The sequence below is a fragment of the Leptopilina heterotoma genome, unplaced genomic scaffold, assembly GCF_015476425.1.
Source record: "Leptopilina heterotoma isolate Lh14 unplaced genomic scaffold, ASM1547642v1 Lhet_237, whole genome shotgun sequence".
In the NCBI taxonomy this organism is placed as follows: domain Eukaryota; kingdom Metazoa; phylum Arthropoda; class Insecta; order Hymenoptera; family Figitidae; genus Leptopilina; species Leptopilina heterotoma.
In genome coordinates this window covers 471,454-484,907 of record NW_025110953.1, presented here as the reverse complement: position 1 = coordinate 484,907, position 13,454 = coordinate 471,454, and positions in this window count along the sequence as shown.

The following is a 13,454-nucleotide window of genomic DNA, read 5'->3' as shown; positions in this document are numbered from 1 at the left end:
TTTGAAGAAATTGATTAGTTTTTTGAATTGTCCAGAAATTCTTTTATAAGAAATTCAATTATTTTTGAAAAAATTTTATTTATTTTATTCAATTTTTTAAACTAATCCTTAGAATTTTTTCCATAACTTCTTAAAATCAATTCTTCAACAACTTTATTATTTTTTAATATTTTCGAAATTTTCTTTTAAAATCAATTATTTTTCAAATTTTGTCCATAATTTTTTAAAATCAATTCTTCAAAAACTTTATTATTTTTTAATATTTTTCAAATGTTTAAAAACTCAATTATTCTCGAAATTTTATCCATAATTTTTCAAAATCCATTCTCCAAAACTATATTATTTTTTAATATTTTCTAATTATTTTTCAAATCAATTATTTTCCAAATGTTTTTACTACATTTCAATTACCGGGAATTTTTTCAATTAAATATATATACCTAATTAAAAATTGATTATTTTTTCAAAATTTATTTAAAAATGTTTTTTAAAAAATAATTTTAGAAAAATAAAGTTACGGTTATCATAAAAAATTGAATTTTTATTGAATTGAATTGAATTAAATTGAATTGAATTGAATGTAAAGAAATTGTCAAAGACCTTTTTACAAATTATTAAAGTAATTGCTTTAGAGAAGAGTTAATTCTGTCGAAAAGTAAGTAGCGCAGGTAGTTAAATACTTCTTTAACAAAATTATTGTAATTTAAAATAATTAAATTTAAAAATTAGTAAAATGTCGAAGAAATACAAAATAAAATTTTTATGATAATGCTGAATAAAATGAACGACTTTTTTATGCCTTAAAGTCGATCCGAGACTTGCGGTTGAATAAAATAATTTGTTTCCAAAATTTTCGTCGAATTTCTTTTTTATTTGAAAAACAAAAACAGATTTAAAAAATATAATATAAACACAATATAGAGATTTACGCTCATGAATATTCAGAAATAAGACACAGAGTAGACATAATAGACGTTCTGCATAGTTAAGCATACCGAGTACATACTCTATATAGGAGAGAAAGATAGAGCATTTAAGGGAGACTTGAGTAACGACTCGAGACGACTAATTGACAATACATTTTTGTAAATACATTTTTGAAGGATAAATACTGAAGGAAAGGTCTTTAAATTCGCGCCAAACTTATTTACGATACTTGAACTTTATTATAGGGTTTATTCTAAAAATGCGCTCTTTTTGTATTTAATAATACCGCGCGCATGAAAGCCCCATCGCGCTGAATTACAAGGCCGCGATCATTAAGAAATGTTTCCACTCGTCTTAAACAACCCGCGAGTACACTACGGATAATTACGTGTGCACTTACCGAAGTACGTGTAAACTTCCTCATTGTCCTTCATCCTCATTTCAAACGCTAAGTGTTTTTTTTTCACTTACCGGCTGAAAACAGAAAGAAAATTATCTTATTTTAATTTTTTTATCGTTTCAATTATAATTATGCGTGTCAATTATATAATTATTAAAATTTTAATTGTATTTTGTTTATTTACATAGAATATGTATTAAGGATTTTTTATTTAAATTATATACATTTATTATGATAGTTTAATTAGCTTTTGGATTTTAGGTAATTAATTTTAAAATTAAAATTATAATATTATTATTTCAGAAAATTTAGCTAATTTATGGCTTATTTCACTCGGAAAAAAATTATTTATTTGTTGAAATGAATTTTATTCGGTTTAAATTTTTAGTTGGTTCAAATAGATTTTATTATTGGTTCGAACAAATTTCATTAATTTTGTTTCAAATCAGTTTTTTTCGTTCAAATAAAATATTTTTTGATTCAAATACAATTTTCTTTGGTTCAAATAATATTATATTTGAATCGAATAAAATTGATTAGAAACAAATAAGATAAGAGTTGCGTTTACAATTTTCATAAATATAGATGAACTTCCAAAGGTTTTAATTTGAAATTTTGTAAAATTTCAATTTTGAATCAAATTAATTAGAAATTTCAAAGAACTTAAATTTTTGAAAAATTTAAATAATTCGAATTCTAATAAAATTAGAAGTATTTTTAATATATATTTAACTAATTATTAAAAATAATGGACTTATAGAAGAATTTTAGTTAAAAATACTAAAAAAATTGAATTCTGGAGAAGTTACAAATTTTTGACAAAATTCAATTATATTCAAAAATTTTTTAAATTTCTCGTAAAAATTACAATTATCTTCATAAATAATAAAATTCTTCTCCAAAATTCAATTATTTTAAAAATTTTAATAAAACTTCTTGACTAATTGTCATTTATTTTCAAAAAATTTTCCTCAATTCAATGATGTTTAATATCTACTATAATTTAATAAAAATTTCCAAAAGAATTCAATATTATTTAAAAAAAATGTTGATAAAATTCTATGCAAACAATCAATTATTTTCATAAATAATAAGACTCGTCGCAGAATTTCAATTATTTTTAATACAATTTTAATCAAACTCCTCGAAAAATGTAATTATTCTTAAAAATTTTATTAAAATTCTGTAGAAGTATTCAATTATATTTAAAAATTTGTTAATAAAATTCTTTATGAGAATTCAATTTAAAGAAACATTCAATTATTAAATAAATTATTTATTTTTGTATTTAAGTAATTGAATTCTCTTAGTATTTTCTAATCAAAATGATTTAAAAATTAATTTTAGGTAAAAACTAGGTTTTTTTTTAAAAAAAAGGTCCATAAAGTCCATAATTTGATTGAAAAAGGACGAAAAGTTGGTAAATTGTACGATATAATTTGGATAATTTTAGAGAAATTACAAATGATTGTAGGAATTCAATTATTTTCAAATGTAATAAAATTCTTCACAAAAATTCAATTATTTAAACAAATTTTTTTAAATTCTCGTCAAAAGTTCAATTATCTTTAGAAATAATTAAATTCTTCTCACACAAACTTTTAAATATTTTCAAAAAATAATAAAAATTTCACGGGAATTTCGCATTATTTACAAATTTTTTTATAAATTTCTTCTCAATCATTCAATTATTTTCATAAACAATAAAATTTTTACAGGGATTCAATTATTTTGGTAAATAATAAAATTCTTATTAAGAATTCAATTATTTTGATAAATAATAAAACTCATTGTAGAATTTCAATTATTTTTAATACAATTTTAATCGAATTCCTCGAAAAATCTAATTATTCTAAAAAATTTAATTAAAATTTGTCAAAAAAATTCAATTTTTTTAAAATTTATTGACGCAATTCTTTATGAGAATTCAATTTTATATAAGAAATATGCATAATTATTCAATAAATTGTTTTTTTTTGTATTTAAATAATTGAATTCTAGTAGAATTTTCTCTAGAATCAATTTAAAAATTGATTTCTTTTCTATTTTTTGAAGTTTTTATTTTCTAATATATTTTTAATTGAAGAATTAACGAATAATTGAAATTTCGTAAAATTGAATATTGCAAACAAATGCATTTAAAAATTGTCAAAGAACTTTTTCGAAAATTATTAAAAATAATCGATTTTAAGAAGAACTTTAGTTAAAAATTCTTGAAAATAATAATTGAATTGATAATGTTTTTATCACTCCGTCATCTTTAATTATTATTATAAAACATGAAGAAATCGATCACTCCGAGTCTTCGACTCGGAGTTATCGATATCTTCATGTTTTATAGTTATGAAAAATTGAATTTATAGTTTTAAGTTAAATTTTCTCTTATTTGACTCAGACTCGTTATATTTTTGTCATTTGGTCTGTAAATGGTCCGTAATTTTTCATTTTTCGTCCGTATTTTTAAATACTTTCACTGATTCGAGCACTGCTATAATGTGAGAAAGTAAAAAATTTATTTATAATACCTATTATAATTTTACTAATTAATTGATTTGAATTATTACTATGAGAATACAAATAATTTTTAATAATTCAATCTCTAAATTCGACTCATTAAATATTTCTACCAATTTTTAGTATAATTTTTCCTTCTTTGGAGTTTGAATTAAAGAAAACTAATACTAAAATATCTGCCTTTTCTGGGAATCGAACCTAGTACCTTCAGTCTTATAGATTTGGACACTATATAAACCACCACACAGTTTTCTAGAAAGTATCAAAATGATACTAAAGTGGATCAAATTAATGCCAAAAATTTGGATCAATTTTTGATTTGATCCGCATTTATGATATCAATTCGTTGCAATTTGGTACTTTTAAGTTAACGGTGTAGTCTAAGTTGACATTAATGAAAGTTACTAATAAGATGGTGTAGGATTTAGATAGTATATTTCCAATAATTGATTCTTTCGACGACATAAGAGTATTTACAATAAAGTGAAATAAACCAGAAATGATTAATATTACCCTAGGCAACAAGAACAACTTTCAATTGTTGAAAATAGCATAAAATTTCCCTGTTTCTTCTCAATACCATCGTTTGGACGGATAAAAGTATTATATCATTCAAGGAGAATGTTGACAAGAAGCTTTTTAAGCTAACGCGCGCTTTCAATTAAGTTTCGAGTTACTTTTAAGAATCTTGACTTTTTATGGGATTTTTTCTTCAATGTATTCTCTCTCTCTCTCTCTCTATTTTTTTTTTTTTTTTGCTTTGTCTTGATCTGAGTGCAATGGCGTTTTTCATGAAGCTTACGGTTCTGCGCGGTAAAGTTTGCTAAGAGGAAGACGTGATCGATGCCCGTGGGATGCGAGGGCGTTCCTGGGTGCGGGTGGTGGTTGAGACAAATGGACGTCGCGCGTCTCCCAACCACGCCCTTCGCAGAAGTAGAGAGACCCTCTGAGTGCGTACTCTAATGTACCCGTGCCCAAGAGTGCTTCCACCCTGGGGGAAAACCAGGTTACAACACTGTATGCCGGGTCTAGGAAACGATAACTGCGTGTGCTGCAATTCAAGCGCCTTCGGAGTTAAGTGTACCTCCAACATTGGCGTCGATATTAAAACGAGCATTAAAAAGAAAAAGCTTTTCCCTTCTTTTCTTTTTAATATCGAATAATAATGGTTTATTTTAATTAATTGCAGTCTCTCGGTTTTTTTATTTTGTCTTATTAGTTTTAGTCATGCATTGAGAGGAAGGATTAATTCCTGTATCAGGTCTCGGATTGTGCCACTTTTTCGACTTTTTTTTTTACATTTTTGTGAAAAAATGCGACTTATCGACTTTTTCCACATTTTTCAATTACTTTTTGACTTAAATTTTAAATAGCAGAAATCTTTTTCTGTAAATTATCCAGGGCTCGAACTATTTTAGTTCCGTAAATCCCGTAAAAGTCTGTTTTTTTGAAAAAAGCTCCGTAAAGTCTGTAATTTGATTAAAAAAGAATGAAAAGTTCGTAAATTGGACGATATATATAATTTGGATAATTTTAGAGAAATTACAAGATTGCAAAAATTCAATTTATTTATTTATTAATATACATTTATTAATTACTTTCAAAAGTAATAAAATTCTTCTCTAAAATTCAATAATTTTCAAAAATTTTCAATAATAATTGAAATTTTGCCATGAATTTTATTCAAATTTTTGAATATATCATTGAATCCCTTTATTAAAAACAATTGAAAGTTTGCGATGAGTTTTATTATTTATCAAAATAATTGAATCCCTACTGTAAAGATTTTATTATTTATGAAAATAATTAAATGATTGCGAAGAAATTTATAAAAAAAATTGGACAAGTGCGAGTTGTACTTGCACTGCAATGGCGGGTTCCGCACACAAATATTAAAACAATACTTGCAACATTGATCGGTAATTGGTAGAATTAAAATAAACAATTATAAAAATATTAGAGGTGTGCAAAAAGCTCGAAACCCGAAGCTCGAGCGGGTATTTTCGAGCTTTTCATTTTTTGAGCCGAGCCGAGCCTATTCAGTTCGAGCTCGAGCCGAGCTTTATAAAAAGCTCGAATAATTTCGGGTACTCGAATTTTTCGGGTACCCGAAACTTTCGGGTACTCGAAATTTTCGAGTACTCGATTTGATTCGAGCCCTTGAGAAAATCCAAAATTTTCTACATTAATTTTTAATTAAATTTTTTTTTTCAAAAAAAAAATTTTTTTAATTTAAAAGCTTGAATTAAATCGAGTACTCGAAAATTTCGGTTACCCGAATTCATTCGAGTACCCGAAATATTCGAGTACTCGAGTGAATTCGGGTACCCGAATGTTTCGGGTACTCGAAAATTTCGGGTACCCGATACATCGAGCCCGGCTCGGGCTCGGCTCGGCTCGACTCGAAAAAATTGCGGCCCGGCTCGGCTCGGCTTTTCGAGCTTTTTGCACACCTCTAAAAAATATATTAAAATCATTTGATAAAAAAAATAACTAAAAAAAATTAAAGTATTATATATATCTAATATTGTAAACAATAATAAGCAGAGGAACAAAATTTTCAAAATTTATTATAGTTCCTCTGCTTATTATTGTTTACAATACTAGATATACAATACTTTAATTTTTTTTAGTTTTTTTTTTTATCAAATGATTTTAATATATTTTTATAATTGTTTATTTTAATTCTACCAACTACCGATCAATGTTGCAAGTATTGTTTTAATATTTGTGTGCGGAACCCGCCATTGCAGTGCGAGTACAACTCGCACTTGTCCAATTTTTTTTTATTTTTAGTTAAGAAATTAAAGTCAGAAAACAATCTCTCATTTATTCTCTTAAAATTTCACTCTCTTCCTTAAAATATTTAATGCCACGTGTTTAAACTAAAAAAAATTTTTAAAAATTTTTTTAAAATTTTTTTTCAGAAAGTTTCTTAAATAAATTTTTTGTCGTCAGACTGTAATAATACACTAGGATACCAATTTTCAGCTCATTAGGTCAAATAATGTAAAAGTTAGGAAAAAAAAATTTTTTTTTTAAATTTTTTAGTTTTTCCTTGACAACGCTATGGCCATAATTACATATCAAGTTCTCTATATTTTTCCTGTAATATTCGAGTAAAAATACGCCAGCATGCAAAATTTCAGCTCTCCATGTCGAATAGTTTAGAAGTTAAGGGGGGGGGGATGGTCATTTTTTATGCATTTTTGGCCAAAAATCTTGTTATTTCCTTGACAACGCTATGCCCATCACGTCCAATCACATTCGCTATATTTTTCCGGTAATCTACGTGTGAAAATACATATCTGTACCAAATTTGAGCTCTTTAGGTCAAATAGTTTAGCCGCTAGGGGGGGGGACACGATTTGGCTACGGACAACAGAGTCTCACCAATAGGGTTCCGCCGATACACCGTAGGTGTACGGAACCCTAAAAATTGTAAATAATAAAATTCCTGTGAAATTTGTCTTTTTTTTTGAAAATAATTTAAGGTTTGTGTAGAATTTTATTAAATTGTTTTTTAAATAATTGAATTCTTTTGGAAATTTTATTAAAATTGCAATTTTTTATTACTTTTCAATTTTTTTTCTAAATTGAATGATTTTCAATATCTACGATTTAATAAACTTTTCCAAAAGAATTAATTTATTTTTTAAAAATTTTGATATAATTCTACACAGAACATTTAATTATTTTCATAAATAATAAAAATTTTACAGGAATTCCATTATTTATAAATTTTTTATAAATATCTTCACAATAATTCCAATATTTTCATAAATAATAACATTTTTACAGAGATTCAATTATTTCCGTAAAAAATAATAAAATTCTTATTAGGAATTCAAATATTTTAAGAAAGAATTAAATTTGAAGAAAAATGCAATTATTCAATAAATGGTTATTTTTGTATTTAAATAATTGATTTCTGGTAGAATTTTCTCATAAACATTGAACTAACAATTCTATGGAATTAATTTTTTTTTTTTTTTTGAGAAACTTTAATTCCGGATTTTCTTTGAAATTATTTAAAGTTTTTATTTTCAAATATATATTTATTTTAGTTGAAGAATTGATGAATAATTGAAATTTTGTAAAATTAAATTGTAAACAAACGAATTTGAAAATTCTTAAATAACTTTTTCAAAAATTATTAAAAATAATGGATTTATAGAGGACAAAAATTTTTGCAAATTATTGCAAAAATTCAATTATTTCAAGAATAATAATATTCTTCGCAAAAAATAAATATTGTTAAAAAAATAGTAAAATTCTTCTTAGACATTCAATTATTTTCGCAAATAATTAAAATCATCGCGGAATTTCAATTATTTTTAATACAATTTTAATTGAATTTCTCGAAAAATGTTATTAATATTCTTTAAAAAAATGATTAAAATTCATAGAAAGAATTCAATTATTCAATAATTTTTCAATTATTTAAAAATTTGTTGGTAAATTTCTTAATGAGAATTCAATTTTGAGAAATAATCTGTTGTTCAATAAATTATTTATTTTTATATTTAAATAATTGAATTCTAGTAGAATTTTCCAATTAAAATTTTAGATAATACATAACTGAATATTAAAAGCAATATAGCGTGAATTTTTAAAAATAATTTTTTTGAAAAAGTTAAATTGAATTATTTTAATATTATTTAAAATTTTTATTCTCTAATATTCATTTACTTGAAGAATTTACGAATAATTGAAATTTCGTAAAATTGAATATTGTAAACAAATGGATTTGGAAATTGTCAAAGTACTTTTTCGAAACTTATTAAAAATAATCGATTTAAAGAAGAATTTTAGTTAAAAATTCTTGAAAATAATAATTGAATTGATAATGATTTTATCACTCGGTCATTAATTATTATAAAACATGAGGAAATCGATCACTCCGAATCTCACGAAGATTTTGGGTAATTTTCCCCAAAAATTTTGTACAGTTTATTTCAAATTATTAAGTCCCGGAAATCAACGCTATAGCGTTGATGCTCAGCCCCGAAATGTATATTTATGGGGTTTTTAGAGATGAAAATATTACTAATTTTACTTCTTTTATTCATCTAGATAAGTTTAGGTCACATTTTTAACCTAAAACATTTTAAAAAAATAGTTTTATTCTTTACATTTTTGCGAAAAAAACCATTTTTCGTCGATGAGCGCCGACGTTAACCTCACATAAATTATTGAAAAATAGAAAAGATTTAAAAAATAATTTAATGAATAAGTAATTAGTTAAAAATTAACTCATTCGAATAGGAAAAATATTTAGAAAATAAATGTAAAAAGAATTTAAAATTAATGCGTGTATATATAATATTTCCTATACTAATATGAATACATTTTAATGTATATAGGAAATATTATTTAGAGCGTTTTATTTTTTATGTTATGTCTCGTTTTAGATTTTATTGTACATGCATTTTCTCGAAATGACTTTGTATTGTTTTCCTTTTTTCTTTGCTTTTTTTTTACTTTCATTGCATTTTGAAATAACGTACGTCAATAAGGAAACGGAAACAATCGTGGGGAAAGAAAAATGATCACTTTTATATGCATAAATATGTGTATGTACATTTTTAAAAGGAAAGGTGTGCGGCTAATAGCGTAATTATACTATCGTTTCCGTCGCTAAAAGCCCGTCGCTATTAAATCTAAGCAAGGAAAGTATTTATGTTAGTTTATGACTTTGTATTATTGACTCAGACATTTTTCTAACATATACATACACATATAGATATATATATATACATTCCCTTAGACGCGAATAAAATACGTGTGACCCCTTTTCTTTTTTAAGAAATTGACTGAATATTTCCAACCTATAAATTATTTTTTCATTCTTTCACAAATGGAAGAAAAAATTTTCATTTTTTTGCAATTTGATGCACAAAATTAAAATCTGAATGATAAATTTAAAATCTGAAATAAAATTATATCTTAAATTAAACACGAAATTTTAGAGGTTACAGGCGTTAGTAGGTTAATATTATTTTAAGACAAAAGAAGTCTTAGCGATTTTTAAAGAAGTGCTGCGAAAATACATGAAAATTGATTGATTGATATTTACTATACAATCTCTTATTGATCTTTTATCTATATATTTTAAAATAACACCCATCTAGTTAAAATATCATTAACTGAAACTAATATGACTTTTATTTGTCGATGATATCGAAGAATATTCTCTCTCTCTCTCTCTGTCTCTCTCTCTTGCTTCGATTGAATGATGCAGAGATATAATATCACATTATAGATAAAGTGTTAAATGCAAATGTGACTAATGTTCTTTTAAATAGATGCGCGTGGTTTATTGAATGAAATTTTGGTGTTTGATATCCCGCGGAGTTACGTGACGTATCATCATTTCATCTCTTGGAACTCGCGTGATTTCAATGTCGAATATACATAATATATTATAAGAGTAATGACACTTGAATGACTCTTCATATTAGTGTTAAACACCTGCATTTGAGTCGCGTTATCGCGCGAATCCCGCTGTTAGGAATGGATTATAGTGCGCTATCTTTATAGGTATGAATGATAGTCAATGCGCGCTCGCATCTCTAATCTTGACAAGATGGGTGGTCTCTCGAAATAGGGACGTGTCTATGACACCGTGTAGTATATAAATGATTCGTCGTATGTGATTTCCAATATATACGTGCGTGCGAGCACAAACCATCCAGAAGCGACAATTCATTCACACATGCTGTGCTCGGAGTGTACACGAGAAATTCAATTTCACACTCTCGATCAACATTCCAAAGCAATCACATATATATCTGTTATATTCTCATTAATAATAATTGTTACATTAGTCATCATTTTTTTTATTTTTCTAAATCATTTCTTTTGTCAATATTTTGGTCACATCTAGAGGTTCTCACATCGAGAATTTTCATCTCCTTACCTTTCTCCCTATGCATTTTTTCTCACCCTGACAAATTAAAAAATAATCTACAAATCACGATGTATTTTATAGTTTTTTCCTCCACGGAAAAATTGTAGTTTCGCAAATTGATTTAGACACGTTTAGAACATAGATATATAGTTCAATTTGTTAGAAAAGTGTGAATAAAATGTTTCTTTTTTACAATATAAAATTGTGGGTAGTTTATAAAAAATGGCACCCACACGAAAGACGTTACATGTGGGCAGGTAGAAACGTCCCTCGAAGCCACTCTTGATGATAAGAATCTCAATTCTCGATAAATTTGCGTAGGTTGCATCTTTTTCGTATGTATAAGCGCGTAATCGAGCGCGAGCGCATCGGATACATATGCATTGAATTAAATACTTCCTTAATAGCTTTCGATATGAGCGTAGGTGTTTCTATACGCGACTCCTTAGGCCAGCTCATAAAATCGCGTGTGCTGAATACCATATTCATGCAGTTGTCAAGCTATTTATGAAAAGGAACTTTTTTAATTTATGTATTCAATGTTACTATTACATTTTTCAGAGATTAATATGTCTTTGATTTCAATTATCAAGAATATTAAAATCGTAAAATGTATATATAAATACAAATACCGTTACTGTACTTATTAAAATTTCCACAATAAGGAAAGGTGTCATAAAGTATAATGAAACAAACACAACCAATGGATAATTAAGAGTAATAGTGCAATTAGGATGAACTTTGGGTGTTAAATGAATGGTTAACGTTTAACTGTTGTAGTTAGGACCTTTGGGTGTTTAATCCTTCTGGTCAAATGCTTGTAGTTAGGACTTTTGGGTGTCTGATCCCACTGGTCACATGCTTGATTATTGTACTTAGGACCTTTGGGTGTCTAATCAAACTGCGGTCACATGCTTATTATTGTAATTAGGACCTTTGGTGTTTAATCCTTCTGGTCAAATGCTTGAATATTGTAGTTAGGACCTTTGGGTGTTTAATCCCACTGATCAATATGCTTGTTTTTTTAGTTAGGATCTTTGGGTGTTTAATCCCACTGGTCAATACTTGATTTGATTTTTTTATTAGTTAGGATCTTTGGGTGTTTTATCCCACTGGTCAATGCTTGCTTGCTTTTTTTATTAGCTAGGATCTTTGGGTGTTTAATCCTACTGGTCAGTGCTTGATTATTGATTTTTTTATTAGTTAGGATGTTTGGGTGTTTAATCCCACTGGTCAATGCTTCTTTGCTTTTTTTTAGTTAGGATCTTTGGGTGTTTAATCCCACTGGTCAATGCTTCTTTGCTTTTTTTTAGTTAGGATCTTTGGGTGTTTAATCCCACTGGTCAATGCTTGATTTGATTTTTTTATTAGTTAGGATGTTTGGGTGTTTAATCCCACTGGTCAATGCTTCTTTGCTTTTTTTTAGTTAGGATCTTTGGGTGTTTAATCCCACTGGTCAATGCTTGCTTGCTTTTTTTATTAGCTAGGATCTTTGGGTGTTTAATCCCACTGGTCAATGCTTCTTTGCTTTTTTTTAGTTAGGATCTTTGGGTGTTTAATCCCACTGGTCAATGCTTCTTTGCTTTTTTTTAGTTAGGATCTTTGGGTGTTTAATCCCACTGGTCAATGCTTGCTTGCTTTTTTTATTAGCTAGGATCTTTGGGTGTTTAATCCCACTGGTCAATGCTTGCTTGCTTTTTTTATTAGCTAGGATCTTTGGGTGTTTAATGCTACTGGTCAGTGCTTGATTATTGATTTTTTTATTAGTTAGGATGTTTGGGTGTTTAATCCCACTGGTCAATGCTTCTTTGCTTTTTTTTAGTTAGGATCTTTGGGTGTTTAATCCCACTGGTCAATGCTTCTTTGCTTTTTTTTTAGTTAAGATCTTTGGGTGTTTAATCCCACTGGTCAATGCTTGATTTGATTTTTTTATTAGTTAGGATCTTTGGGTGTTTAATCCCACTGGTCAATGCTTCTTTGCTTTTTTTTTAGTTAAGATCTTTGGGTGTTTAATCCCACTGGTCAATATGCTTGTTTTTTTTAGTTAAGATCTTTGGGTGTTTAATCCCACTAGTCAATATGCTTTTTTTTAGATAGGACCTTTGGGTGTCTAATCCCACTGGTCACATGCTTGCTTATTGTAGTTAGGACCTTTGGGTGTTTAATCCTTCGGGTCAAATGCTTGAATATTGTAGTTATAGGACCTTTGGGTGTCTAATCCTACTATGGTGATATGCCTGCTTATTGTAGTTATTACCTTTGAGTGTTTAATCTCACTGATCACATGCTTGAATATTGTATTTAGTACCTTTGGGTGTCAACTCACTTGTCAATCCTTGCTATTGTAGTAGTTTTACTTTAGAGTGTTATCTCTTCGCCCAATGCTTATGAATAGTTTTGTTAGAACCAATGGTTGTGTTTAAATTTTTATACGTAAAAATGAAAATAATTAATTTATTATTCATTGCTGTCTATAATTTTAAAGAGAATGGTTAAAAAAGAAAAATGAATTAACAATATATATAGAAATAAACTAGTAGTCATAATACTATTTTTGAAGTCAAATATAAATAATTATTTTCTTCTGACTAGTTTTTTTTCTGTAACGGGAAAATCCTCTTTGAATATAGCTGCAATAGTGTATATGTTAGAAACAGAGAGGATGTTACAAACGTCTTGGAGAAATTATTAATTTCGTCA